The sequence below is a fragment of the Neoarius graeffei genome, chromosome 12 (genome assembly GCF_027579695.1).
Source record: "Neoarius graeffei isolate fNeoGra1 chromosome 12, fNeoGra1.pri, whole genome shotgun sequence".
Taxonomy (NCBI): Eukaryota; Metazoa; Chordata; class Actinopteri; order Siluriformes; family Ariidae; genus Neoarius; species Neoarius graeffei.
In genome coordinates this window covers 22,785,195-22,791,237 of record NC_083580.1, presented here as the reverse complement: position 1 = coordinate 22,791,237, position 6,043 = coordinate 22,785,195, and the positions used below count along the sequence as shown (strand labels likewise).

At 40.0% G+C, this 6,043-nt stretch overlaps 1 pseudogene; it reads left to right on the top strand.

The window, feature by feature from the left end:
- Positions 1 to 514: 514 nt before the first annotated feature.
- On the top strand, positions 515 to 623 carry LOC132895814 (5S ribosomal RNA; annotated as a pseudogene).
- Positions 624 to 6,043: the final 5,420 nt, after the last annotated feature.

Genomic DNA, 6,043 nt, shown 5'->3' with positions numbered 1-6,043 from the left:
TTTGACATCATTAATATTTACCTGATGAAACTTATTTTAATAGCAATGTGATAACTGTATGGATGTATCTTATGGGGTGTTTTGGATTTTTAATTATGTCATGTTACTAATGGTTTGTCTACCTTAAGTTGCCAGGAAATTTAATCTTCCTACAATGGATATTAAAGTCTTTGATGACTCAAAGACAGAGGTTGATCAGGAAGCTTTTGAATATTTGCTGAAGCAGCCAGATCTTGGTGTCCTGGAAATTGTTCTCCCAGAGACAAGTTCTGAAGGTAAATGTGCCAGTTTTTTTTTTTTAAAGGTAGACTGCCTTTCAGATTTTTCAAGTTTAGGTCATAAAAAGAATTTTCCCTGACACCCAATTATTTTTGTTTAGTGGACTGAAAACTATTGTATTCGAATCACAGACTTCCAATTTTATTAGTTTTTTAAAAAAAATAGAACAATTAATGAATTTAGGGCCACATGGACCTAAATTCTCCACTATTTTTTCTTACGTCACCATGACCCAGCTTACAGCCATACCGCTCTGACAGTGCCTGATCTCAGAAGCGAAGCAGAGTCAGGCCTGGTTAGTACTTGGATGGGAGACTGCCTGAGAATACCAGGTGCTGTTCCCCAGCTATGGGTCAAATAGCTCCAATGGCTTTGGTTAGCCAAAGGCTATGGGGGAACACCCAGAAGGAAATCCAGGTAGATGCAACTCATTAACAGGGTGAATGCAATCATCTATGGGAAGGACAACCCAGAGAGAAAACTCAGTTCATCAGAGGGGAGGTTGGGCACAGGGTTAACAACCCTGTCCTGTAAAAAACAAGATGTTACAGAAACCAGAAATGCTGATATACAGTAGATGAAACCCAGAATAGGCGTACTGCTGAGATAACCAGCATAACACATTTGGGTGAAAGCTGAAGGGAAGCCCAAAAGCCGATAGGTTCCATAGTGGCGCCAAAACTTAATATGCACATAGGATGTTGGAATGTAAGAACAATGGCAGATGTATCAAAAGCAGCGCAAATAGAGAATGAGAAATTGAGAAATTATAACATGGACATTTTAGGCATAAGTGAGAGTAGATGGAAGGGAACAGGAGAAAATATATTACAGAGTGGAAATACAGTAATAAAGTATTTTGCAGGCTGCTAATTGAAAGATTAAAGAAAGGAGAAACGAAACTCAACACATTCCAACATCAGTGCCTAAGAAAGTTACTCAAAATTAGATGGCAAAGTAAAACATTAAACAAGAAAATAAATGAAATTGCAGAAACAAGAAACATCAGCTGTGAGACAGGGAGAAGAAGGTGGACATAGCTAGGACACATTTTGAGACACGAGAAGGACAACAATAGTATTGTGGCACTTGGATGGGCTCCAGAAGGGAAAAGAGCTAGAGGCAGGCCCAAAATGACATGGAGAAGAACAACAGAAAGAGAGAGGAACCATCAATGGCCTAGTTGGAATGTGGCCAGGACTGCAGCACAAGACAGAAGGGGTTGGTCAGCCAGCGTGGAGGCCTTATGCGACTTATGGCGTGGAGAGACTTAAGTAAGTCACCATGACCCAATTCAAGATACTACATCATGCATCACGTGGTGGGCTTTCCCTATTTGCGCAGGGCATTGTGGGATACAAATTTGAAACAGGAGAGAAAAATGGAAGGTACAAATGAAACATGAAAAACCGACTACAGTAACGGAAAGCGAGAGGAAAAAATGTTATGTTGCAAAGGAAAGGAAACACAGGACCAAACTAATAAATATCAGTGGTCAGCGAGCACCTCAGTGTGATCAGCTGTTTGTTTAGCGACAGAATGATGTAACTGTCAGTGTGCGGTCAAAGGTAAACCTGTAGATTGCAGTAATGCAATACTGGGTGCTACCTGCCGTAAAACCCAAAAAAAGAAGGAAAAGAAGAAGAAGCAGGTAAACCTGCACATGCGCATATGGACTTCCTCTGTCTGCTTGACTGCACGAAGCAAGCAATTTCATGCACATTATTTGCTAGGGGAATCCCCTCAAATTAACTAACTTCCCAGCCACAGAATGGCCTGTTTTGTTTTGTATTTTAGATATTGCAGAAATAAACATATATCAAATTGACCAAATTTCTGAGGGAACTAAATTTCACCAATTTTATGAAATCAATAGGCTGTATAGCTTTAAGTTTTACACTTATTTCCAGCAGTATTATTTGGATAAGTTAATATAATGCCTATTGACAGTGGCTTTATAAACGCTATCAAAGTAGTATGAACAAATTGATATGATTTTGTACTACAGGTTCTATTAGTTCAGGCTCCTTTGGCAATGCTGAGGTCACTTCCAGGTCTGATGACACTGTGATATTGACAAGAAGTCCAAGTGAAAAAAAGCGAGTGGAGGCACATCGTCTTGCCCAGGTAGGGTTCATCAGTCTTGCTTTGGAATTACATCTCCAGATAACTTTAATATCAAAGACATTTGGAACTATATTTGATTGTTAGTTGTTAATTTCTCATATCTGCTCAATATTGCCCATTATCAACTCCCCCCCAGATGATCGAAGACATCTTAAAAAGAAGCCCAGCAGGCGAGAAGATCATGAATGAATACGCTCAAACAAAATGTCTATCAGATGCCAGAAGACGTCACATGGTGAAGATCTTGGTGGCGCATATGACAAATGAACATGGGTAGGTTGTTAATAAAGTGATTTGTAAATTGATGTTCATGATGTTATGGGTTGTAATCAGTGTACTATATGTTTGCGTGTGTGTTTAGAACAAGCCCACCTCGACGTTTGAAGGAAGATTACGCAAAGGGGATTGTCTCCCTGTTCCCTTATTTGGCCGACCCCAGGAGCAAGCTTGGTTATGTAAGTAGCTGTTGTCTCTCAGTCTTCTTGATTCACAGGAGTGATGCATGTTCCTTTAACATAGATTATATACAGCATCACCAACATGGAGCCCTATAATGATCTGGCGACTTGTCCAGGGTGTACCCTGCCTCTTGCCCATAGTCAGCTGGGATAGGCTCCAGCTTGCCTGAGACCCTGCACAGGATTAGCAGTTATAGATAATGGATGGATAGATAACCAACATGGCATTTGTTACCGTAGTCCTGCAATGTATAACTACTCTGTGTTTATGGTGTGTTGATCATAGGAGCATTATTACAATGCAGAAGATGGAAGTGGATATTTGGCATGGAGAATTAAAACACTGCAGAAAGAAGCATCGGAGGGACGACGTAAACACCCACGACAATCACAAACAGGTGCAATATTTGATGTTGGTTACTGCTTTTATTAGCTTGGCTCCAGGGCTTGATTAAAACTTTTTTTTGCTTTGGTATCAAATGAACACATAGCTTGCAGTTGTGTATTTTATTCATGTTATAATTTTGACTTGTCTCCTCTTGATTCATTTTCCCTAAATTGGTCTGTCATTGGTCATTGGTCTGTCACTGGGCGGCATGGTGGTGTAGTGGTTAGCGCTGTCGCCTCACAGCAAGAAGGTCCTGGGTTCGAGCCCCGGGGCCGGCGAGGGCCTTTCTGTGTGGAGTTTGCATGTTCTCCCCGTGTCCGCGTGGGTTTCCTCCGGGTGCTCCGGTTTCCCCCACAGTCCAAAGACATGCAGGTTAGGTTAACTGGTGAGTCTAAATTGACCGTAGGTGTGAATGTGAGTGTGAATGGTTGTCTGTGTCTATGTGTCAGCCCTGTGATGACCTGGCGACTTGTCCAGGGTGTACCCCGCCTTTCGCCTGTAGTCAGCTGGGATAGGCTCCAGCTTGCCTGCGACCCTGTAGAAGGATAAAGCGGCTAGAGATAATGAGAATGAATGGTCTGTCATTAAGTCATACTGTGATTGTGGTTTATTGTTGTATAATATATTTTTAAATTTCATAAATGCAAAAGATTTTGCACAATCAGCAATGTAAGGCAAGTTTTAATATGACTCTGCATATATGTATGATTTCCATGTTTTTTTTCTGGCCTATTTGTAGTTTTGTGAATGAATTGTGCTTTGGAAAGAACAGTACCTAACCATTGTAGTTTCATATTGTCGGAAATATTTTCAGGTGGACCAACTGTTGACAGAAATCCTTATAAAAAGGACAACTGGTTGAAAGATGAATATCAGTGTCAAGAAGCAATTGCCCTGATGAAGCACACAGCTGATGAAGCAGTGGTAAAGGAAAAGATGAGGTTAACCCTGGTCTATCGTCAGAAGATTTTGCATGACCCTGACAAGTCATCTGATATTCTAGCCATTTTCCCTCGATTCTTGGACATACCAGGCCTGGTATGTGAGACTTAAAAAACATGTACAAATTTTAAATTTAGTGCTGTATTTTTGCAGTAATTCAAATTTGTTAGGTGAATGAAATCTTTTCTACTTGGTCATTTTGTGTAGATTGATCAAGATTTTACACTTCTGTTTGGTGATTCAACCTCTGCAAAGCTGTTGGAGAAGTGGTCTACCAACATAAAACCAAAGGTCATTGCACAGAGCTGTGGCCTCACACAGACTGTGGAGCTTCAAGACCTCATCCAGAATGCTGTTGCCACTGAAGTTGAAGAAGGTAACTATATTGGCCTATGCCTAAAATAATTCAAATAGAAGTGATTAATTAATGGCAAATAAGCAAATTAATGTATTGGAGTGGTTAATGTATTTATACTGGTATATCATCCAAGTAATGGTGGGTTAAACCAGGTTAAAGTGAGTAGGAGGGGATCTTGAACCTCTTCTAACTGAAACCTAAAAATGCATAGTTTATTTTGTTGCCTATGTCTCCAGGTTGGGACAGTGACATGTCTTCTATTCTGATGCTGGTTCATCTTTTGCCACCCTCAAGTCAAGGCCACAAACGACCGGGAAAGATCTCAGCTAGACAAGCATGTGATTGTCTTGTGAAATTCATCAAGGTGAAACTATAATGCAGATCAAACACTTATTTAGTCTCAAAGATACTTGTCCTTCAAATTGCTGTTCTCATGCTTCTCCTGTCTACTTGCCATATATGTGGGAATCAAGTTTGTAATGTGGAAAGCCTCACTCCATGTTCAGGTTGCCTGTTGACTTTACCTGTTAGGTCATATTTCTGTTGACTGATTTTCTTTCTTTCTTTCACAGACTGGTATCAACATTCAGGGGCACTTGGATAGCATTGCACAAAGTTTCCAGCCATATATACTTGCAGTTGGACAGAAGAGAAATAAGATTCAGTCTTATTTGATTGTAATTGACCAACATGCATTGCCCTGTAAGGCCTCTAATTCACTGGCTGCTGTTGATGAACTTTTCAAAGCTCACTATGTTTTTGGCACCAAATACTGTCAGGAATTGACTAATTTATACACTTTTCTGCAAACGGCTGTGTATGACATTGATGTTGAAACAACTAAAGTTAATCCAAGAGTGGCTGAATTGAGAGCCAGAATGCTCCAGTGAGCAAGATAATTTGTTTTATTTGTATCTGCTCATAGAGGTTGTTCTCATGTTTATCACAGTTTTTCTGGATTACGAAAGCATCTCATCAAGTGTTGTGCAAATGACAATTTATATTTGGATGACGGTGAATGTTCCACCTCCACCAACTCCATTTCATTAGGGGAGGCAGACGTTTTGCCCAATCAGAGTTCACCTTGTGAGTCTGTACTCCGAGAAAGAAATATAGTAAACAGTTGTGCAACACTGGTCGCAGAACTTAAACTTGCTTGTGTTGCACAGACAATTCTTAACTATGTTGTTACCGTAATGCTCTACAAGAAGTGCTTGGAGACATTCATAGTCAAACTCAAGAAACTCGAAAAAGTTGTGTTGGGAGCCCATAAAAAGTGTTGTTGAGTCTCAAATTGATCAGTGTTTTGAGAAGATGCTTTTTGTTGCATTAAACACTGAGAGCAAGAGAATGGTATATTTTTTCTGAGAAATAGGGTAATATACAGTGGTGCTTGAAAGTTTGTGAACCCTTTAGAATTTTCTATATTTCTGCATAAATATGACCTAAAACATCATCAGATTTTCACACAAGTCCTAGAAGTGGATAAAG